We start from the raw sequence: 23,850 nt of genomic DNA, 5'->3' as shown, positions 1-23,850 counted from the left end.
GAAGACTCTTCCCAAGTCACTCACCAGCACATCACCCTGTTTTATTTACCTCTCTTACTACTTTGAAATTATCCTGTTGCTGGTCCTTTTCTTGCCTTACCAGAATGTTAGCCCTAGAAAGAAAAGACCTATATTGTCTTGTTCATTGCTGAACACCCTGTGCCAGCAGGGCCTGGCACATAGTGGTGCTCAAAAAATATTTGTGGGATGAAGGAATACACAGTAATCCCTTTTGACCATCCTCCCACCCCCCCACCCCCCGCCAGAGAGGTTGTGTATTGATTTCAATGAGCTGCAATACCAGTGTTCTTTGCTAGAAGGAAAGTTGAATTTGAAGACTATTTGATATGATGGGTTTTTAAAGCTTGTGGTTTCTATCTATGCAAGTGACAGAAAGATTGGGGGAGGTCTGAACAGTGGAAAAGCCTTTTTGAGAGATGGAAATGTGTTGGAGCCACAGTCCCATCCAAAACCCACTTTGAATCCTTAATGCTTTGAGACAATTAAGAGAGCAAAAAGTGCCTACATAATTCTCATTTTTAAAACAGCAGTCTTAGGATTCCTAGCTTTGATGGTGTTCTCAACTAATTAAGAAATCTTGACGTGACTCAAGATAGATATAATGGAAATGGAGTCTCTGAGACTTTAGATATCTATAATAAGCTTCAAATCAAGTACTAGGAAAAGGTTTTCCTGATCGAACAGCCATCCTGAAGAAACCAAGATGTTCAAATTGATGTGTCCTTGGACCATTCGATGGGGTTGCATTGCCTCTAAAAAGCATCATCTGTCTGCCTTTACATTTGGAATTATTCAAAGCCAAAAAAAAAATATGTTTATTGTATCAAGGGAGGCTGGGGCACCTGTTTTATTTATAGGGGTTTGTAATTTGCTCATCTGCACTTGAAAAACTTCATCCAAGGAGTGGCAATTGGGGTGAGTATGTCAATACTGTTGAGACTCTCTCAGTGAGAAACCAGGGATGGTCTTGAAAAGTGATATGTTATATAACATAAAGTGTGCTTTTGAGTACCATCTCATCTGGTATTTGGAACATAGTGGCTCATGGCGGGGGAGGGTTGGATGTGCAAAGGGAGCACAGTCCTTGAGGGGGTGTGGGACTAGTGTGCTGTCTGAAACAAAGCCCCCTAGATGATTTGTGTATACTTACCTGGGGAATCGTGACCCCCACCCCCACACCACCCCTTGAAATCACTCCACTCATCGTTTTATTGAACTTACCCTTGAAAAAGTGGAGCTGACCAAAAGCAAATCAGTGGATTCCTTGGAGCTAGGGGTGGGAGAGAACTATATAGCTGGACACAGGGGGAACTTGCTGGTACGCTGGGAGTCTTCCAAAACTGAATAATAGTTGCACAATTGTATAAATGCACTAAAACTCATCCAGCTGTACACTTGAAATGGGCGAATTTTCTGGCATATAAATTAAATCTCAACAAAGCTGCTAGAAAACAGATCAACCGGAATGGAATATGAAGATAAAACATTTGGGACAGAGCATCCAAACCATGCTCACCTTTTCCATCCAACTTCTCCAGCATTCCCTGTGACATCACTGAATGGTGTTGTATCTGCCCAGATTGGTGGGTGTCTGCCACCTTTGGCCACATCTCCTTTCTCCCTTCTCACCCACAACTGACCTGTTCTACCTTTCTAATATCTTAAATCTGCTTGCGTCTCCCATCCCTAATGCCACTGCCTAGTTCAGGCTGTCATAGTTTCTCTTGGAAGGCTGTCACCTTTTTTTTTTTTTTTAAGATTTTATTTATTTATTCATGAGAGACACAGAGAGGCAGAGACACAGGCAGAGGGAGGAGCAGGTTGCAGGGAGCCCAATGTGGGATTCGATCCCAGGACCCCAGGATCATGACCTGAGCCGAAGGCAGATGCTCAACCACTGAGCTATAAAGGTGCCCCAAAGGCTGTCACCTCTTAATGATGCCCTTGCAGTGCATCTCCTCCTCTACCTCAAGGATGAATTCCTTCAACAGCTCCCATGGCCCTCAGGGTAACACTCTAGCTTCTTAGCAGGGCATAGCTTAGAAGACCTCCCACAACCTACCATTTGTTTATTTCTCCAGCCTTATCTCTTGGCAAACCAAACCCTAAGCCAAATTGACCTACTTATCTTTATCTATTCCCTGAAACAAGATAAGTGTTCTTTCCCTCCTTCGCTCACTCAGCCTTCTCTCCACCCACAATTACCAACCACTCTGGCAGAGACAGCTGGTTGCTTCCCAATGCCTCCCCTTCTTCCTTCCTAACAACCCTGACTTCACTTGAGCATATTGCCATAGAATTAAAGCCCTTATTCCCTGGTCTCTCTTGCAGCTCTGTGGAACAATTTGATTCTCTGCTGCTGCCTGGAATGAAGATGTCATGGCTGGAGCTCCAGCAGCCATCCTGGACCAAGAGATCATGCACGGCAGCAACAAGATAGAAGGACCTTGGGTTGAGGACATTCTGGAGCCTCCATATCACCTCTGGCCTTTGTTTATGTATGAGAGATGAATTTCTACCTGTTTCAAATACTATTTTTTAAGTCTTTGTTATTTGTGGACAAACAAGACTATAATCTATATAAAAGATGCTTTCAAGCACCATCTTAGTATATGTGCTGCCAAAGTGAGCACTCAAGCACCATCTTAATTGACTCACTTTTCTGTCCCTCAGCCTCTTTTTTCCTGTAACACTCAGAAGAGATGCCACCTACTCAGAAGAGAAGCCATCCTGGCTTCCCAGATGCAGGTCAGATGCCCTTCCTCAGGCTTCAGAGCCCCTGGCATTGCTTCCCACCGTGGCACTGTTATGGATCAAATCTGTTGATATTTTGCCACCATTACCAGATTCCCTGAAGGAGCACAGGGCCTGACCATGGGTTCTCAGTAAGCTTGCTACATTTAAAAAAGAAAAAAAGGTGAGCCTGGGTGGCTCAGTCGGTTAAGCATCTGCTTTTGGCTCAGGTCATGATCCCAAGGTCCTGGGATGGAGCCCTGCATTGGGCTCCTTGCTCAGCGGGGGGCCTGCTTCTCCTTCTTCCTCTGCCTGCCACTCCCCTGCTTGTGCTCTCTGTCAAACAAATAAATAAAATCTTTTTAAAAAATAAAAATAAATTTAAAAAAAATTTTTTTTTAACATCTAAGTGACTAACCCAAGGGGAATAACCATGCTGCAAATTTGAAAGGGAGCCAAGTGAGTGATGATTTCACCTTTATATCATCTGTCTCTCTTGATGCATCTGTAAATGACAGGTCTGGATACATCACATATATCAATAATTGTCACAAAAACAACCAAAACTTCACTTGCACATATTGAGAAATATGAACCATGCTCTTGAATTTGTAAAAGGTTAGATAAATCAAAATCTTTCCATCGAAGAGCCTAAGGACAGGCTACAAACGTTACTGACTGAAGAGGAAAATATCAAGATGAAAAGAGAAAATAAATGACTGCTCTAGGACAATAACTTGAAAAAACTCAGAATAAATCTTCAGGCCAGCTTATAGATTTAAAAGAGATCCCGATCTAGTTACAGACACCACCTACCCGAAGACACACATTAGGTACACAATCCTCGGTATGCCCGACTGGATTTTAAAATGACATGTTGATTTCATAATCCAACCAACTATGGGAACCAAAGTGGAAACTCACCATCCTCAAAGCCAATAAATCTAAGATGGGGGTGGGGGAGAGAAAGGAACTGAAAATAAGAGCAATGATGAAATTGAATTGAAGGCCAAATGAGAGTTCAGAGAGCAGAGGAAAGGAGACAATGTGGAAAAAACACGAATTCTAAGAATTAAAATCGCCAGCTCAAAACTTGTTGTGTGTATTGCTATAACAACTTTGGAAGCCTCAGAGGTCCCAGTGGTGCTTATGGGTGACAGTGATCTCATTTGGAAGCACCTGTTGATGCCAAATTTCAGTCGGATTACATGGGGAAAAAGGTTTTTCTTCCTTACAGAATTTCAGCGTCAATGTCAAAGACATGAGTGGATGCCTCACATGTGAGCATACGCTGTGATATTTTAACGGGCCTAAACTCCTACAAAATCTAGAAGGCATCGCAGCAGGGAACTGAACCCCAGGGAAGCTATTAGCAATTTAGCATCTCATTTCTTGAGGGGATGTGAATGCCACATACTCATGTACTCACGGATGGTGCTCTGTGCCATGTTGGGTTCTATATATCCAATTAGTCACCCTGATTATTTGACTGTTTTTCTTCCCTCCCCCAACTCTTTCTGATCTGTGACTCTGAGCTGCAGGGGGTCTCTCAGAGGGCTTGGTAGAAGCAGGTGCAAAGGTGTGACTAGCAGGCCTGTTTCCTACTAATAGAGAGAAAGTGATTTAGACACAAATCTCACCCGTTCAGGGTTTCAGAGTGGGCAATATTAAGTGCCAGCCTGAAGTCTCAAAGATTCTTTAGTCCTAGGGATATTTCTAGGGTAGGGCAATGGTAGGAGTCACTTAGCTAATGCTTGCCCCTGCTCCCTGGCAGTTGAAAACATCAGTTTTAAAAAGCAGGAGAGGGATCCCTTGGTGGCGCAGCGGTTTAGCGCCTGCCTTTGGCGCAGGGCGCGATCCTGGAGATCCGGGATTGAGTCCCACGTTGGGCTCCCGGTGCATGGAGCCTGCTTCTCCCTCTGCCTGTGTCTCTGCCTCTCTCTCTGTGTGTGACTATCATAAATAAATAAAAATTAAAAAAAATTAAAAAGCAGGAGAAACAGAGTGAGCCAATTCAGGGTATGTATTTCAAAAAAGCTCTAGAGTGGCATCTTGAATCTTCCTGGTTCTGGGCCGTGCCTGTTATTTCCGTCAGGTTCATATACAACCAGAAAATCCAACATGCTTCAACTATTTATACTAATTAAGAGAAAATGTTTCAGCATCTGAGGAATGATTGAGGTCAAGGACCACAGGCACATTTTTTTTTTCTTTTAAAGAAACATTCCCTTACACACCAGGGCAGCAAAAAATTATTTCGGATTAGAAGTCAGGAGTCTTGAGTTTGAGTCCTAGCTCACCTGCTAAATAGCACAGTGGCCTTGACCACAAATGAGAACAGCATAATATGCCACAGGTGCAAGCCTGATCTGAATTATGCAGGTTTTTTTTTAAACTTTTATTTATTTATGATAGGCACACAGTGAGAGAGAGAGAGAGAAGCAGAGACACAGGCAGAGGGAGAAGCAGGCTCCATGCACCGGGAGCCCGACGTGGGATTCGATCCCGGGTCTCCAGGACCGCACCCTGGGCCAAAGGCAGGCGCCAAACCGCTGCGCCACCCAGGGATCCCAATTATGCAGGTTTTAAACATGATATAGAATCTTCTCAATACTGCAGCAAAATAGACTTTGGTCCTGTTTTACAGATTAGGGAAGAGAAGAAAATGGAGATTGCACAGCTAACCAGTGGTGGAGCTGGGGGTCTGAATATACCCAGATAGTTACACCTCCTTACCGGAATGCTGGCCTTCCCAGTTCTCTACACCTATCCACCAACCTTGCTGACCTTCAGTTCTCACCTGTTAGGTGAGGTTTTGGCCTGGCTAGTCTCTGAGGTCATCTCCTGCTATAAAACGCTTGATTTCCAAATTCTTGGAACGAGGCAACTTCAGTTGCTAATTTGTGGGGCTCGTGAAACGCTGTTTCATCATGCACAAGGATGGATGTTATGATTTACAATGAAATGTTTGTTATTTGTAAATGCACACTTCTAAAATGCCAGAGAGTCCTTGAGAGGAGGTTAGTCTTCCTGATATCTTGTTCACACTATTAATTTGGTTGGCAAACCTTCCTTCATGGAGGGGGAAAAAATAAAAATTGTAGCCCCGCCCCTGTCTAGTGGTTCAACAAGCAAAGGCATCTCTTGGTAATTTGTAGAAATGCAAATTCCTCCGCCTGCTCCAGACCTAGTGAGCAGGACTTTCGGAGTGGGGCTCAGCACCCTGAGTTTTAACAAGCCCTCCAGGGCCTTCCGATGCAAAAAAAAAAAAAAAGTCTGAGGCCTGGTCGCTGGTGTAGGATCACTCATTTTCCACTGGGTTAGTGAGAGGCTCCTACATGCTAATTTGCAGGCTGGGTATATGTTAGTTTAATAATGAAATACCACTTGCAAATAATCATGCTTTTCTGGATGCCAGCGCCCATACAGGGGGAGGACGGAACAGAAAAGAAAAGGGAAATTCTGGTCGACTTGGGGAGGCAGAAGGGTGGGGCTTGAGCAGCGAGGGGACGTGGGAGGAGAGGGGAGCGGGGGATGGAAGCTGCCCGGCCTCACAATCCGTCTGGTTGGAAACATCGCGCAGCGCCCCAGCCGCAGGAGCCAGAGCCAATTACAAGTTTATATAATAGAAGAAGTCTCTCCGGCCTCCCGGCCTCCGCCCCGCCCCGCCCCCGCCGGCTTGGGACGGGGGAGGGACCCAGGACGCAGGAGGTCTCTTTCGGGTTTACCACTCCGGCCGGCCCGCGGCCGCGTTCTGGAAACGTCGGCGGCCTCGCGGACCTTCCAGGGAATCGGAGGAGGGGCGGCAGGGGGGCGGGGCTCGCCCCATCTAGGCCCCCCTCCATCCCCCTATGCCCCCATCCCCCCGAGCTGGAAGAGGAGGTGTCTGGGTCGCTGCCTCCCCGCCGCACGGCGCGAACCCCCTGGCGCTTACGTGACCGCTGCCCTTCCCTGGGGGCCGGGCGCGCGGAGGCCCGGGCGAGGGGCGAGGGCCGAGGGGGGAGGGGGGACGGGGAGGGGGGAGGGGGGACGGGGAGGGCCGAGGGCCGAGGGCGAGGGCGAGGGCCCGCCGCGCCCGCCCACGTGCCCCGTCAGATGACTGGTTCTAGGTTTGCACGGGCTCATTTACCGGCAGGCTCAAGGCTTCTAATCTGCATCCCCGATTAGTCATCCCGAGGGACATCTGATCTCTGCGCAGCGGCTCGGGTCCGGGCCCCGCGGCGTGGCTGATGATGGAAGGGGATAGAGGCCGTGCCGCCGCCTCCGGTGGGGGCCGGAACCATACTTAATGCTGAGTCAAGGAAACATCACGCGAAAAGTGCCAGGAAAGACAAGTCCCTTTTTCTAGACCAATCTCAGATTCTTCTGGGCTGGGAGCAGGGAGGCTGAGGCTGAGGCGGCGGCGGAAGGAGAGGGGAGGTTGGGGGGCTGCTGCATGGGTGATGACTGGCGGGCCACAGGCCATTCAAGCCCGGCTTCAGATTTGGGGATTGCTCATAGAGGTGGCGTGTGCTCCTGCCTGCCTGTTTGGAGTGTATGGTTATCACAACGGTCACCCTTCACGACTTCTCCAGTCTAGAGGGCGGCCTGGGGGGGCCAGCCCTGCCTCCATCCAGGCCTGCAGAACCCCCCAGGTGCAACCATGAATGTTGGAGGACACAGGTGTCCTGGCTGCTGAGTGAAGAAGCCCATGGCATACTAGGTGGGCTCCTACTACATACACCAGATTGGGGGGAATGCAGAGTCACGGTCTTTGACCTGTGGATAATTCAGTCAAGATTTGTTCGGAGCCTAAATTCTATCGTCAGCCCAGTGGGAATCAACTGGGGGCTGAATCTGCAGTTCCTGGTCTTACCTTGACCAAACCCTTGCTTTGCCAGGCACACTCCAGCCTATGCACAACTTAATTGCAAGGAAGGAAGGAAAAAAAAAAGAGACAAGGTGTTTCTTAACAGTTAGGAAGTGGAGGGAAGACCAGTTTGTTGCTTTCATTGGCAACAGTTAACTCTGAAAGCAATTTCCTCACTTAAAAGAAAAACAAATGGAGTTGGGTGGTAGGCTTTTGAAAGGAGGAGCAGAGAGTTCGCGTTTGTGGAAACCTGGCTTTATTTACCTGTAGGGCCTTGTTAAGACACATTTGCCTTGAGATAAAAGGTTTTCTTTTGGGACAATCCCAAAATGACTTTGTCTGATTCAATTAAGCAAGGCCTAATGAAAGAATTCCAGCTTGGAGAGCTACATCATCCCACCAGGTGAGTTGTAAATACATTCTGACCAGGTTTAAGAGGCGAGCTCTTGAAAATTTAATCTATTTTAAAAATGCATATCCTTGCCACAAATTTTACAAATTGCTTTGAAGAAGATCGCTGTGCTGATTGCATGCTGAGATAATTATTCTGTATCACCACTCAGGGAACAAGATTTTTTGATAAAGACTACAGTGTCAGTCTTTGTTAATGACTTGGGAGGGGAAGGAGAGGATCCAATACAGCTGGAGCTGGTTTTATTCTCTTGCCTCTGTTCTAAAAAACTCCTTACTTTCAGACTCAGGCCGTGGAAGCTGGTAGAGGCTTGGTTTATGAACTTTGAACCCAATCAAGTAAGTTTGCTCACCAGTCAAGTCTCTAGTCCTCCTCATGAAGGTGAGAATCGTGATCAGAGTCTTAGCCTCTTGACTCTGAGATCAGCTGTGACTTGTGTTGCACCCACTTTCTCTCCTCAAGCACCAGAGAGAGAGCCTATGCCAGTGTGTGTTGGTTGATGGGTGCTGGTGAGGGGAGAACCCTAGCTTGGCTCTCTGCTTTGGATAATACGGTGGTCTGGGCCCCACATGTACAGGTGTGTGACTCCTCCCCACATCCTGTGCATGGCAGATGTGGCTAATTTCTCACAGTCCTCTGTCTCACTGGGCCTGGATGTGACCTCAGAATCCTTTTTAGCACAGCATTGCTAATCCTTTCACTTGGCCATTCTTTCAATAACTTAATAAATACTTATTAGGAACCTACTGTATGCCAGCCACTGATTTGATTTAAAATATCTTTATAGATGTAGATAGATAGATGGAGAGTGCAAGCAATGCTATATGCTATAAAATAAATGAAACAGGGCAATGGTTAGTGATTGATCAGGAGGGGTATCTTTAAATATGATAGGGAGGGCTTCTTCGAGGAGGTAACATGGGAATTCATTATTCCAAGAGCCAGGAAGGAAAGCTAGACAAAAGAACAGTGGGTGCAAAGACCTTGAGGCAGAAATGATGTAATATGGCCCAGAAACTAGCCCAGGAGAGGAACCCAATGAACCACTCTTGGAAGTGGATCCATGGCATTTGAATAATTGCCTGTTTGTGATCCCCAATCCTTGGTGATTGGGCTGACGTGAGTTAGACCCACAGCTCTGGAGACTTGGCTATTCACCTTCACCTGGGCAGCATTTTTGGTGGAGGTACAGTGGGATGGCATTTCATGGGCGACTTGAGTTTCAGTGGTATGTGTGCAGAAGTAATATAGTATAATGGTCACAAGAGTGGGCACTCTGGTTAGAAGATTCTGGTTCAGATCCCATCTCCTCCTACAGATGCTCTGACCACGGAAAAATTAATTCACATTTCCTACATCTCCATTTTGGCTAGGTCACCAAAGATTTAATTCACCCAATTTAGCAATTTACAGCACCTTGCATTGAAGAGTATTTTTTCCTGAATATTTTAAATGAATATGAATATTATTCAAAAATTCATACCCTTATACATTCAAAATATTTAGGAATATATTCAAGAACATATGTAACTCATCAATATATCCTTCATGAATATTACTATTTAATTTGATCAAACAGAGAAGGGTGTATTAGAAAATAATCCCCTCCTCTGCATGACTAAATTATTTTCAGCAGTAATCACAAAATGCAATGAATAACAAAAATGGCCATAAAGGAAATGCAGATATTTCCCTCATGTTGAAATTTTCTTCAAGGCGCCTGGCTGGCTTGGTCAGAAGAGCATGCAGCTCTTGATCTTGGGGTCGTGAGTTTGAACCTCATGTTTGGTATAAAGATTATTTAAATAAATAATTTCAAAAAGTTTCCTCATATTGAATATTTGTTTGCACAATCTTGCCAGTAAAAGAGAAGAAAAATAAAACATTGTGCTTAAAAGGGGAAAAACCTAATCTGATTATTCTTCATTTTTATATCTATTTAAGATTAAACTTTGATCCTTTGGTCACCGTCTCCTACAATATTATTTTATGTAAGTAATTATTCAGTAACTAATACATGAATTTTAATAAAACCAAACTGTAAAAGGTACAATTTAGGCAAGTGCCCCATGGTACCACTGTTGTAACAATTTCTTTTCTGGATTTGTTCTTTAGTTTAAAGCAAACAACAATTGGAGCAGAATACATTTCAATATCGAATTCAGTGAACTATTTTAGGTACAAACTATTGCGCTCACCAATGAAAATTTGCGTTCTCCCTGTTTCTGCGATTTTAAAATTTAAAACAAATGAACACTCAAGTAGTTACACGGATTGGCAGAAGTAAGAACCTCAAGTGCCATTTTGGTCTTTATAATCAGTGTGCTATCAGTGTTTGCTTTGAATCTACAGTTGAAAGGCAGGTATTTGTAGTAGCACAGAGCTAGAAACACCAGCTGAGCCACGTCTCACTGTTATGTTACAATGACAAATTTATCGCAAAAGAAACCCCTGTAGCTGAGTTCATCTGCGGGGGACTGGCTGTAATTGGGAATTCTCCGAATTAACTTCCATGTAGAATAGAATGTTTATTAAACGAATAAGAGTGTGTTCATTTGAAGCTTACACACATATCTCTAAAGACTCGACAGTAATTCCTACGATTTTTTCAGAACATAGACCAGAAAACCTTTTTTGGAGAGGACGGGGATGTATTTTATCACTGACATTATTTAGCGCTGCCAGGACATGGCATTGTAAAGAAAAGATCAGCTTTTAGTTGGCTTTATTATTGCTTTTAAATTCTCTACAATGTACCCTTCTCACCGCCTGGCCCTCAGTACACCACTGTACTTAAGAACCAGTGACATAATTATTCTTTATAATTGTGATCCCTGGCATAACAGGTATCACAAGTCCTCAGAAGTAGTGGGTTGTCTGGGCTAAAGAGATTTCCCCTAAGAAGGGATCTTTAAAAAGATATATAATTGAATGTAGTCCACATACCACAAAATTCACCCTTTAAAGTGTACAATTCTGGGGATCCCTGGGTGGCTCAGCGATTTAGCGCCTGCCTTTGGCCCAGGGCATGATCCTGGAGTCCTGGGATCGAGTCTCACATTGGGCTCCCTGCATGGACCCTGCTTCTCCCTCTGCCTGTGTCTCTGTCTCTGTGTGTCTCTCATGAATAAATAAATAAAATCTAAAAAAAAAAGTGTACAATTCAGTGGTTTTAGTATTTGCACAGAGTTATAGAGCCATCATCTCTAATTTCAGAACATTTTCATCAACCCTAAAAGAGACCCCGTGGTCATGAGCAATCACTCTAGGTTCCCCACTCTCCCAGCTCCTGGCAACTACTGATCTGCCTTGTGTGATCAGCTCTTGAGCTGAGCCCTGATGGATGAGGAGAGGTCAGTTCGTCAAGCAGCGAGGACCAGAGCATTTCTGGCAGATGACAGTTAAGGATAGCATATAGTGGAGGGATGTACAGGCAAGGAATTCATGGGGGACCTATGTGGGCACAACCTAGAATATGAGGGAGAGTGGGCCAGAGCATGCCACATGCCATGAAGGTCATGCTGCCTACCAGAGCGACTTGGTTTCTCTTGGTGGCAAGGGACCTGCGGGTCTGACACAGACATTTCCACCTGGTGCACATTCAGCAGACGGTGAATGATGGAATGAGTAAATACATCTCTCATGCCCTTTTAAAGCATCATAAAGGATTGTCTTACTTTATTTATAACATGAAGTTGGACATGTGAGAGACATATATGTACACCCTCCCCAGTCATGGTACAATCTTACTGTTTGTTTTGTAGAAATATGTTTGGACTTTTATACTAAGCAAAGAGCTGAACTAAACTTGGAAATCAGCTGTAATTTATCTTCTCAGGAAGCACTAACCCCAAACTTGGAATTTCTTGTTGAGGTTTGACAGAGTGGAGGCTGGAAATCAGACTAAGGCTATGGGGTTGGTAGAGATTCAGAACAAGCTCTTTGTCATTTTTGAGTTTCTTCCTGTTGACTAAAACTGTTTTTTTCCCCATTGAAATGTAATAAATCTACTTGATTCTTCTCCTGGGAAGGTTGGGATAGCTCATTTAGGGGGCCAGACCCAGACCAAATATCTGGGTCCTCCTGTTTCTGACTATTCCATTCCATGTCCCTGTGATCACTTGCCCGTGTAGTCTGCCAGTGTTGTTATGCAAATATGTGCAATCTTGTGCTCCCCTTTCAGGAAAGGTAGCATACATACTGTTCCAGAACTTGCTTTGTCTGCTTACTATACTATGGATAATTTTCCATATTAGAATATAAACAGCCCCTCATTTTTTAAAAAGATTTTATTAATTTATTCATGAGAGACACACAGAGAGAGAGAGAGAGAGAGAGGCAGAGACACAGGCAGAGGGAGAAGCAGGCTCCATGCAGGGAGCCCGACTTGGGACTCGATCCTGGATCTCCAGGATCACGCCTGGGCTGAAGGCGGCACTAAACCGCTGGGCTACCCGGGCTGCCCACCCCTCATTGTTTTTAAAAGATTTTATTTTTAAGCCATCTCTACACCCAACACGGGACTCGAATCTACAGCCTTGAGATCAAGAGAGTTGCATGTTCCACCAACTGAGCCAGCCAAGTGGTGCCATTTTTAAATATAATCCATTTAACCACTTTGCTATTGGTGGACCTGAGATGCGGATCCTTTTTTTCTGCATATAAATACTGTTAGAGTGATGAATCTTGTCCTTGCATACGTATGTAATGTGCAACTGTGGGGAAGTTCCCAGAGCTGGGATTGCTGGGCAGAGGTAGTGCATTTGTCATTTTGATAGGCTGTTGAATACAAGATTGCCTCCCCCTGCCAAGAGTTGAACCATTTTGCATTTCCACCAGTTCGGTTTACTCACAGCCTCCCCAGCAGAATATGTTCTCAAACTTCTGGGTTTCTCCAAACTGCTCAGTGAAAAATGCTACATCAGTATAGTTTTAAATTGCATTGTTTTGTTAAACATCTTTCATAAATGTATGAGCCATTTGTGTGTATGTGTGTGCATGTGTGTACCTGGTTATGCGTAGTAAATTAAACTCTTTAAATCTTTTCCTATTTTCTATTGAATTCTCAGTTTTTCATAGTCTCAATTTCTAGGAGCCTTGTATTTAGGATGGAGGTATGAGTTGCAGACATTCCGCCCCCCATTTGTTATTTATCTCTTTGCTGTGCTATTTTTTCCTCTCTAGAAGCTTTTTATTCTTATATAATAATTTTGTGATGGCTCTGGTCCTTTAAATCATAGGCAGACCTTTTCTACACCGAAGTTTCAAAGAAATTTTTAAAAACATTTTCTTCTTAGGCTTTTCATTTTTCACATTTAAATTTTGATTCACTTGGGGGTTATGTGCAATGCAAAGGATGGACCCAGCTATATCTTTTTTGGATGTTTATCCATTTGTCCTAATACCATTTATTAAAATGTTAACATTGCCTCCACTGTAGTGAGATGCCACTGATATCAGAAATCAAATTCCTGCATGTCGCTGGGTCTGTTTCTGGGTTTTCTGTGCTTCCATTGGTGTGTCTGGCTATTTGGCCATTCCCACACCATTTTAATTATTGAGGCGTTACAGTATGTTTGATCTGGTGGGTTCCCTTCTCATTGCACACTCCCTTTTCACAGTTTTTCTGCATAGTCTAGCTTATTTGCTTTTCTCATCTAAATGGTAGAATCGGCTTGTCTAATGGCAGAATAAAGGAGTTGGTATCTTTTTCAGGCTTATATTAAATTTCTGCTGTGGTTTTTTTTTTTTTTTCTGCTGGTTTTTTATTGATTCATTCACCCCTTAACTGCAGCTGTCTATCTACACACTGGAGCTCTTTGTTTGCTCTGCTGAATCTTTTTCCAGACCAAATCCATTCCTTGAGCCAGGTCTATATGAGGTTCCCCCTACCTTCTTCATTTTATATTCCAATATATCTGCAAAGCTTGTGGACATAGTCATTGTTTCTTCTGTGTTTCTGGCATCCCTTCCATCACTGTCCACCTTTGGACTTTCCTACTGTTGGGGAGTCAGACCCAGGGAAAGAAAATGAGAAAGGGCTGCCTCCTAATTGGCTTCCCCTAGAAGTTTCTACCTCACAGGTTTTTCTCCCTGCTAAACTCCCCCTCCACATGAATCAGGAGAACAGAGCAAAGTTGCTCCTGGGAAGCTGGGAAGGCCACTGTCTCTTCCAAATTGCCAGTAAGACCAGGACTAAGATGTTCCCCCTTTTCTTACCAGTGCAATATGATATATGATTACAGGATGATTGGAAAAACTTAAATGGAGAATATATGAAACCAGATTTATTGTGAGGTCCTTGTGTCAAAGGGAATCTTTGATAGCTGTGTTCTTTCGATGCTACTCTTTTTCTCTCTTTAGATACCTGCTTGCGTCTCTAGACAAGATGACACCCCAGGGATGGTGGCAGCTGGGAATCCAGGTAAGGAGCCCTTGATTACAGACTTTGTTTGGGTTTTCTTTGGTTTGTCATGCATAGTTACTGCCCTGACAAGCATATTCTCCTAAGCCCTTGCAGGCAGGAGCTGGTTACCTTTGCTTCTCCATCCCCCAAACTATCACAGTGCTCAGGGCCCAACCAGTCATTCCTTTGATTGATCTATAGACGTCAATTCATTTTAGTCAGGCGTTTTCTTGAATTAAGAAGGATCCCATCAGTAATCCCATTTATGGGAGTCTGTGTGGTCTGTTACTTGCTGACTTAGTTCAGAAACTTCTGCTAAAAACATGTCCTGTGCCTGCAGCTATCAATTAGCTCATGCTCTGGCATATCCTCAGATGTCTGTGACATCACCTCCACCTGACAGCAATGCCTTCTCTTTAGAGTGTTTGCCACATCTCTCCACCTCCCCTCAAATCCTGTTTTCAGAATTGTATGATGCTTGGGTCCTTCCTAGGAGTGGTCGGTTCAGAGAATTTGGGCCATCTGTCGAAGCCTGCTTTGCCTGATGGGGCTGGGATGCACAGGGCCCCAAGGAATATTGGACAGGTGCTTTGCTCACACCTAGGGAGACCTGAAGGTCTATGGTGGCAAAGACATCGTAATCACCACTTGGAGTTTTAGTTTTCTGAATTTCACAGAGCTTCAAAGCTCCACCAGCTCGGTGTACACAGGTAGCCGTTCCCCTCCAGGAAATGGGAAATGTGAGAGGGTGAGCAGGACAAGGTAAACAGGTAAAGAGGACAGCCACATGGCTCTTTTGCCTTTTGCAGGCAAGAGGATGAAACAGCTGACATCTGCTTAGGGCGTGGGAATCCTACTATACTGGAAGCCTCTGATAAAGTAAACCAAAACATTTCATTAAAATTCATTTCCTTTTCTCACATCTTACTGAAAACAGAAAAATATTTCAACCTTGGCATAGCCACTGAATTATTCATCTGAAAATTAAAAACAAAAAACAAAACAAAACTTTGATGCGACACAGACTGGATCCCCCTTGCCCTTTGCTTCTTGCCATCCCCTTCCTCTGAAATGAGGCTGGGGTCCTGGTTCCCCCCATGGCCAGGGGTGGGGGAGGGGGGGCAGATTCTCTGTTGTCCTCTCATGGGAGCAAAGCCTGAACACCAGCCGTGGCTGCCGGTCACCAAGGACTATTATGTTACCATGAACCCTGGACCTACAGAACTCGGGGAGCATGGGGAGCCCAGACTGGGACACACCAGGGAGGTGCAGGCACTAGCTCAAGGAGAATGCCTCTCATTGCTCCCTCACTTAGATCAGGAGGAAAGCTTGGGGCTTGTCTATACTTCCACTGCCAGCTGAGAGCTCTGGGGCTGATCTTCTGTGTTGCCCTTTGCCTCTCTTCTCCCTGGAGGCTGATGCTAAGAGAGGCAGCTCAACACCTGGGATGCTCACTCCCACAGCATAGGGAGTGGGGCGGTTAGGAACCCTATGACTGTGCGCTGCATGCCCTCTCTTGGGTTATCCATTTGCGACTTGTCTTCCATTTCAAGGCTGCCTTTGCTGCTCATTTTAACCAGATGGCATTTACCAACCAGTCAGTGGGAGACTTTTGATTGCATTTCCCCCAGGTGCCACTGCTGCCCCCTGCAGGCCAGCTGCCCCATTGGGTTGTGACTGGGATTTCCATCAGTATCCCTAAATACCCTGCCTTCTACTGTGCCCTTCTAGAAGCAGGGAGCTTCCTTCAGGAGCTCTGCTTCTATGATGACTATGTTTTCTGAACCTCAGACTAAAACATGTAGGTATGAGAACTCTTGAGGTGTTCAGGGAAGTGAATTTTTGAAAATTGGGGCCGTCCTGGGAAGCTGGTGGCTGCCCCTCTGCTTGGGTGGCCTAGAGCTTTCCAGCAACAGACTTCCTTTTTGGATATGGTCAGACTAGTTGCACATCTTGCCATTCTGTTTGTTTTCATAAGTTTCTGTCTCATGGGATTCTCTTATTTCAGTTACCAGAAAATATTTTGTAAATAAGCATTGAGACTTCTTCCATTGAGGGCCCACATACATTGGAAGTTCTGAGTTAACCAGACAGGAGAGAGGCAGAAAGCCATATTCACATACCTTAAAGAGGAGGGAGGAGGGGTGCTGTTATTGGCAAATAGATCACCCCTCCCTCCAAAGAAAAATAGTCTAATTATGCAGCGTTACTCTCAACGTTGATTAGATTATCCAGAAGGTACTCAACTCCATTTCATTTTATGGCACAAAGAAAGCCTAAGGGGGAGGCGAGAGTTTCTGGCTTCCCCTAAAATGCTCATTCACTAGCTGTAAACTGTTTTGTGAGTGGAGGAGTCTAAAAGTGAACGTGTGATCCACGTCAGGGGTGTTGGCAGCCGTGACCAGGGTCTTAAGGTGAGAGAGCTGGGGCAGCAGGGGGAAGGAGATGGGGGTCTCAGGGGGTGAGTGGGATGAGCCTAGAACAAGGAAAGCAGAGGTGGAGGCAGAGTCAAGGGCTGGGACCAGCTGAGAAGGCCATGTCTGGATGCTTGGAGCAAAGCTTGACTTAGCCCTGACAGTACGCTGGTGCTGGAACAGGTAGATTTGTTTGCTTGAGCTGCCAGACTAGGGGCCTTTTTCTTTTTTTCTTAATGATTTTATTTATTTATTCATGAGAGACACAGGGAGGCAGAGGGAGAATCAGGCTCCCTGTGGGGAGCCCGATGTGGGACTTAATCCGGGGACCCTGGGATCACACCCTGAGCCAAAGGCTGATGCTCAACCACTGAGCCACCCAGGCATCCCTTACAGACTGAGGTTCTTAAACAACAGACAGTTGTTGCATGGTTTTGGAGACTAGAGGTCTAAGATCAAGGTGTTGTCTGGTTTAATTCCTTCTGAGAGCCATGAAGGGAATCTGTGCCATGCCTTTCCCCCAACTTATGGCGGCCAGCAAGCTTTGGCACTCCTTGACTTATAGACACATTATCCTGATCTCTGCCTTTATGCTCACATGGCACCCCAATTTCCCTTTTTCCTAAAGGCACAAGTTATATTGTCAGGTCCCCAGGGCAGCCCGGGTGGCTCAGTGGTTTAGCGCCACCTCCAGCCCAGGGCATAATCCTGGAGACCCAGGATGGAGTCCCACATCAGGCTCCCTGCAAGGAGCCTGCTTCTCCCTCTGCCTGTGTCTCTGCCTCCCTCTCTCTGTCTCTCATAAATGAATAAATAAAATCTTAAAAAAAAAAAAAGTCCGGTCCCACCTAGTAGAGTCCAAGGTGGGACCCTGCTTCAGTATGACCTCCTCTTAATTAATTACATCTGAAAGATCCTATTTCCAATTAAGGTCACATTCCCAGGTAACTGGGCTTAGGACTTCAACATACACATTTGGGAGATGGGTGGAGACACAGTTCAACCTGTAACACTAGGTACAGAGGGTAAGGCAAGCCCAGATGGGGCCTGGGGGCCGGGGGGGGGGGTGGTCCCAGGCAGGAATAAAGGAACCTGGAAGGTCTTTGGACACTGGAGGATCAAGGAAACAAGAGGGCGTGGTTGAGCAGGGATGAAGACAGGGCCCTTGCTCAGCGCTGGAGGTGGCCTGGTTTGTGCTCACTCCCCAACAGATGGTGCTCATTGGCATGGAGAGAGATGTAGCCTAAGGAGTAGCCCCAGCATCAGCAGCCTCAGGGCTGCTCCTGATTGGGCACCTAGTATCCCTTGCTCCACAGTCCTACCGACTTTGTCTCAGGTCCCTATTCTGTCATGGGAATCAGGGGGTTCGGTTCGCTCCTTGGAAACTTGGTGGCAGTGAAGAATGAACGTTGGTCTGGGCTCTTGGTGAAAGTGGCTGAAACTATTAGCTGTCCCCCAATGTCCATTCTCCTTTCCTTTCCATGGTAATAGAGTTCCTGATTTTTAGCCAGGTGTCTATGAGTCTCTGGAATAAAAACAACATTTGGGGGATCCCTGGGTGGCTTAGCGGTTTGGTGCCTGCCTTTGGCCCAGGGCGCGGTCCTGGAGTCCCAGGATCGAGTCCCATGTCAGGCTCCTGGCATGGAGCCTGCTTCTCCCTCTGCCTGTGTCTCTGCCTCTCTCTCTAAGTCTATCATGAATAAATTAAAAAAATAAAATCTTTAAAATATATATATATATATTTGCCAGCCTTCCTGTAGCTCTGTGCTCATGCGACTAAGTTCTAACCAATGGAAACAAGCAGAAACTCTGGGAAAATTTAGGCTTTGGAGAACCTTCTGCTGTGCAGGGACACCTTCCTTTCTCCTCTTCTCCTTCTCCCTCCTCTCCCCCCACCTTTTCCCATAGCTCTCTATTATTGAACACTGAGTATGAGTCTTTATGCATTTTACATACATCAGCTCCTTGTTTCTCAGAATCTTAGGAAGTTAGTGTTCTCATCGTCTCTGTTTTACAGATGAGGAAATTAAGGTGCACACCTGACACTTGCCCTTCTTTCTTTGTTTTACTTCATTCCTTTCTTTGTCTGATAGATGAAGAGTCCTAACTGACCCAAGAGATTAATTACTTAGGGAGGGATGACTTCTACTAAGGATTTAGCTCACTGGCTCTTCAAGTTGCTAGCTAGAATGTGGCATTGTTGCCTGCCACTTTTTTTTTTTTTTAAGATTTTATTTATTTATTCATGAGAGACACAGAGATCCTGAGGTGCCTCTAGCAAAGACTGCTTACCAGAGTGATTTGCTCTTCTTCCTGAGCATACAGCTAGACTAGATTCCTCAACCTCCCTTGTAGCTTAGAATAATTTCCAGCCAGGGGCACCTGGGTGGCTCAGTTGATTAAGCATCCGACTCTTGGTTTTGGCTCCGGTCCTGATGTCAGGGTTGTGAGATCAAGTCCTATGTTGGACTCCACACTTGTAGAGAGTCTACTTGAGATTATCCCTCCCTCCCCACCTTCCTCTCTCAAAAATAAATAAATACATATTTAAAAAATATTAGTTTCCAGCCAATGAAATTTGAATGGAATTCTGCATGTGGCCCAATAGGCTCCATGCTCCCTCCTCTGTGCTCTTTCTCCATCATCTGGCCATCTGCAGACAGATGGCAGAACCACACGATGGAGGGAATCCTTGTCCACGATTCTCTGGCTGCATTCCTTAAAGAGATTTATTTAACCTATAATGAGTAGAGCCAACAAGAGGCCAGACCCCTGGGGAGGAAAGATGCCTGCTGATGAGGAACACTGACATTGCATGGTTAAATCGCCAGGGAAATGGCTTTTTTTTTATTGTGTTAAGATGTTCACATCTGGGGACTTGCTTGTCACTGCAGCCAGTACTGACCCTAACATAGTCCTTAAGACCATCGTGGAATAGACAGGCCATACTAACCCACATTGGAACAATTATATGAGAAAGATGCAAACCACTCTGCTTGCACTTCCTGCAAATTCTATACCTTTTGTAATCCCTGTGTGTTGAGATGCTCTGCTAAACACAGCTGAATCTAATCTTATAAGAGAGTGTGACAATTATGTTGGTCCTTCTAGACATTGCCTACCTTTGCTTTGTGCCTCTTCTTGGTTCCAGTGTATGTCTGACTATTGACCCTTGAGGTTTCCAACAATTTTAGTTTTGCCAGCTTGAACCCTCAGAGCCTCCAAAATACCACTTACTCCAAGGATGCCTTTTAGTACCTCCAGCCAAGGTTACTTTGGGTAGCCAGCCCTCTGTCTAGAAGGGCTGGGTACCTGGACATGCAAAAATCCACACTAACCTGAAAGGTGACTCAATTAGCAAGTGGGTGATGACTTACACCCAGTATCTATGATAGCAGCCTTTCAGCTTATGATCTTCCCAGTAGATGCCTTAAGTACCTGATCTCTGCAACTTTATGGATTAAAAAACAAATAATCTGTTTCACTAAGCTTCAACATTCCATATGGTTCAAAGCTAGTCTTGCTTATGGTAGGGTGACTAGGACACTTGACATGAGCCAGGCTAATGTTTACATCTAGGCCTTAAAAATCTCAGTTTCCAAGAATATAGAAAGGACCCTGGTGCTGGAAGCTTGGACTGAGCATTTTAATGGTGTTTCAACCTCCCATTTGGCACCTAATGCCATGAAAACAGCTATTAACTACCTCTTATCCTCTGAACTGCCACCATATTGAGACCTCAACCCTTGAGAAATCTTGTCTGATCCGTAAGTGGGAATAAATGCTCATGACTCTAGAACCCTCCCAGGAACCAGACATCATGGAACCCTGGAAGGGCTCACAATATCCCTTTGTTCTCCATGTCAGCCACTAGGAGAGTGGTGGAGAGATTTCAGACAGACCCAAGTTTGAATCTCAACTTTGTCAAGCTACTAGATACGGGAGTTTTTCTGAGTTGTACCATTCCTCTTGCACTGTTTCCTCATCTGCAAAGTGGGGCATATTTCTATCTTATGAGGACTAGACATATCAAATGTAAACCCTCTGTAAATGTAGCTATTCTTGGAAATGAGGGAAATCCTCTTGCCGGTGAGTTCTGGCTGTCTTGGTGCTGGTCGGCCTTCATTCTCCTTCTCCATCTGGAAGCACGGGGCTCAGAATCCCATCCCTGCCACTTAACAAGTCATGTGACTTGTTTGATTGAATTTTTTTTCTTTTCTTTTCTTTTCTTTTCTTTTTTTTTTTTTTTTTGGATTGAATTTCTTTAAACTGTTTCCTCATCTTGAGCATGGGGATGATAACAGTACCAGCCCCGTAGCACTGTTGAAAGAATTAAGTGAGTTAAAGTATATGAGGCAGGTAGAGCAGAGTTGGGGGTATCCATTAAATTATTGCTAGAGGAAGGGATTACCTACTGGTTCATGTTGTCTCCCCTTTTGGGCTAAAAGCTCTTTGGGGCTTGAAACCTTATCTCTCTACCAGCCACACACTCCCATTTGCTGCTGAATCTAGTCCTTGGGATGCTCAGTCTCATTCCATGGACTCACTGGCTGGCTGCTCGTGGTGAGGAATGGGCAAGCTGTGACCAGTCTATGAGGCGGTGAACCTTTGGCCACACACTCAGCCTGTGAGCTGTAGGTCTCATCTCTGAAGCAGATGGAGAAGCTGTGCCTGCAACACTGGTCCATTTTGTTACCAGAAAGAAGTCTTCCTGTGAGTACAGAGAATGGTGCAGGATCCGTTCTTAAATGTTTCTCATTGACTGTTCTTATTACAGGCTCCAGAGTTAGTGTATAATACAGGTCTCTAGCTCTCCTGTTTCAAGCCAACCTCCCAGGAAAAGGATGGAGGGAGGAAACCATCCTGTTTGGGGTTTGGATAATACCACTGCCAGAGTCTCAGGTAATCTCAGTAACATGTGACCAGATGACATATGGCACTCATCTCCATGCCCACAGCATGATTGATACTCCATGGTAGTAGGTCTCCTTCTTATTCTGATTCCCTGCCCCTGCCTGGAGCCTGCCTTCACCCCGTTGTCTCCAGGGAAAGACCACTCTGGCATCTGGCTCCGAGCTGTCACAGATAGGTGTTCCTCTTGATCCAGCAGAGTGGTAGGAGGCCAACCACCAGCCAGGGAGCATGTGAACAGGACCAGGCTTGGCCTTCTCAGCGGAAGGGCCCAGCGCTGAACCAGGCGGCCCCAGAGTGGGGGGCTGGGCTCCTACCCAGCCAGTTTCCTGTGGGCACAGGCGAAGCCATCACGGTGATCTGTATTCACATTTGCATCCATCATCGTGTATTTTCTGAGCATATACAGCATCGGGAGCTGGGATTGCCTTCTGCTTTTCCCTGTGTGAGGGCTCACACCACCCAGGCCTACATTAGGAGCCTGAACATTCAGATGGTGCTTCCCCATTATGTGCCTTCTGCTTTCAAAGAAGGAAACACGGCCAGAGCCCCACATTGTGTTCTCAGTATAAGGACTGAACATGTTCGTGCTCACAATCTCCGATGAGCACCTGGAGCCACACCTTCTCAGGATTTGCCATCTTCGAGAACTACTTGATTTCTAATTTATAAGTCAGTAATCCAATTGAACGGCTAGGTCCTACCATCCTTGTTCTAGGCACGGGGAGTGCAAAGGAACTGGGGGTGAGGAAGACCCACAGGAAACAGCCACAACACATATCATTAAATAAAAAAATGTGACCAGCCTCGATTACAAGGGTTGTCACCCATCCCCTGTCAACAGGCACACAGCCCCCCTTGCCTGAATCGTGGGGCACTGAATAGCAGCTTGTCTAGCTGAGGTGCTGGGGAATTTATCAAAGCCCACCTTAATGAAAAAGGCAGGACCACCTACCATGAACTTTTCTGTGTGACTTCATTCTTCAGGAGTCCTCGAGTGTAAATAAACTTGTTTACCAAGATCAGAATGGTGATGTTAATGAAGTCTTATTGGTGCCACCACAATGACAAGTAATTTGTGCCCAGTTGAACTCAGGAGAGTGGAGGAAATAACCAGAGAAATTGTATTTCTGTTCTAAAGTTTTCATACAGATGTCCTGGGCCAAAGTTAGTACAGTCAATATTCTCCTTTGCTTGTGATTGTGTGTCCCTAGTAGAGAAAAACCTTGTTACCATGTCTAATGTGGTAAACAAAATTATACCGTATGTAATGAGAAGAAAAGTGAAATAAGAAGCATTGATGAATGCACCAACGGGTGTAACCTTGGTGGCCAGTGTGTGGTTTTTATGAAATGAATGCATGAATACGAGGGCCCTAATTATTGCTTTCAATCGACAAAGTATGGTGAACATAGAGAAGGTTGCAGTACAACGCTGGCTGTGTTTCAAAGCAGCTTTAGACCTAAATACAGAAATTCTTGTGCGCATGGCATTACATTAAAAAATCATTTTAAAAAGCATGGCAGTTTTTAATGCTTTCTTGGGTAGATTGGGTGGATGACTAATTTTGTTTTTGTTGTTCTGTAGCAGGGATCCACAGACTCCAGCCCATGAGCCAGATCTGGCCCACTGCCTGCTTTTGTAAATAAAGGTTTATTGGGAAAAAGCTACATTCATTTGTTTACATACTGCCTGTTCACTGCTTCCATGATATACCTGCAGGGTTGAGTAGTTACAGTGGAGATCATCAAGCCCATAAGGCCTAAAATATTTGCAATTTGACCCTTTTTTTAAAGATTATTTATTTCAGAGAGAAGAGCATACAAGCTGACAGAGGGATAGGGAGAGGGAGAAGCAGACTCCCACTGAGCGAGGAGCCAGATGTGGGGCTTGATCCCAGGACCCTGAGATCATGACTTGAGTCAAAGGCAGGCTAACCAACTAAGCCACCCAGGTACCCCCTATTTGGCCCTTTATAGAAAAAGTCACTGACCCCCTGTTCCGTTGGAAACAACTATTTCAGAGAAGATTCACAGGCTATTGGTGAGGTGATGGCCAGATGGTGTGGCGAAAGAAAAAAAAATCACATATTCCCAAATAAGGA

At 45.2% G+C, this 23,850-nt stretch overlaps 2 long non-coding RNA genes across 2 annotated transcripts in view; both read left to right on the top strand.

Annotated features, from left to right (window-relative positions):
- The window catches only part of LOC144296867 (uncharacterized), an 86,774-nt gene extending 83,685 nt beyond the window's left edge, over positions 1 to 3,089 (top strand). Inside the window, exon 3 of the long non-coding RNA XR_013363807.1 lies at positions 2,353 to 3,089. This is a non-coding gene — a long non-coding RNA (uncharacterized LOC144296867). The remainder of the gene's footprint in view (positions 1 to 2,352) is intronic.
- A 3,701-nt stretch (positions 3,090 to 6,790) lies between these two features.
- On the top strand, positions 6,791 to 23,524 carry LOC144296831 (uncharacterized). The gene is made up of 3 exons (XR_013363783.1): positions 6,791 to 8,006; positions 14,379 to 14,439; positions 21,613 to 23,524. It is a non-coding gene; the product is annotated as an uncharacterized LOC144296831 (long non-coding RNA).
- The last annotated feature ends 326 nt before the right edge of the window (positions 23,525 to 23,850 follow it).

This window comes from Canis aureus, chromosome 2 (assembly GCF_053574225.1).
Source record: "Canis aureus isolate CA01 chromosome 2, VMU_Caureus_v.1.0, whole genome shotgun sequence".
In the NCBI taxonomy this organism is placed as follows: Eukaryota; Metazoa; Chordata; class Mammalia; order Carnivora; family Canidae; genus Canis; species Canis aureus.
Note: the sequence above shows the minus strand (reverse complement) of the source record. Positions and strands in the feature narration are given on the sequence as shown.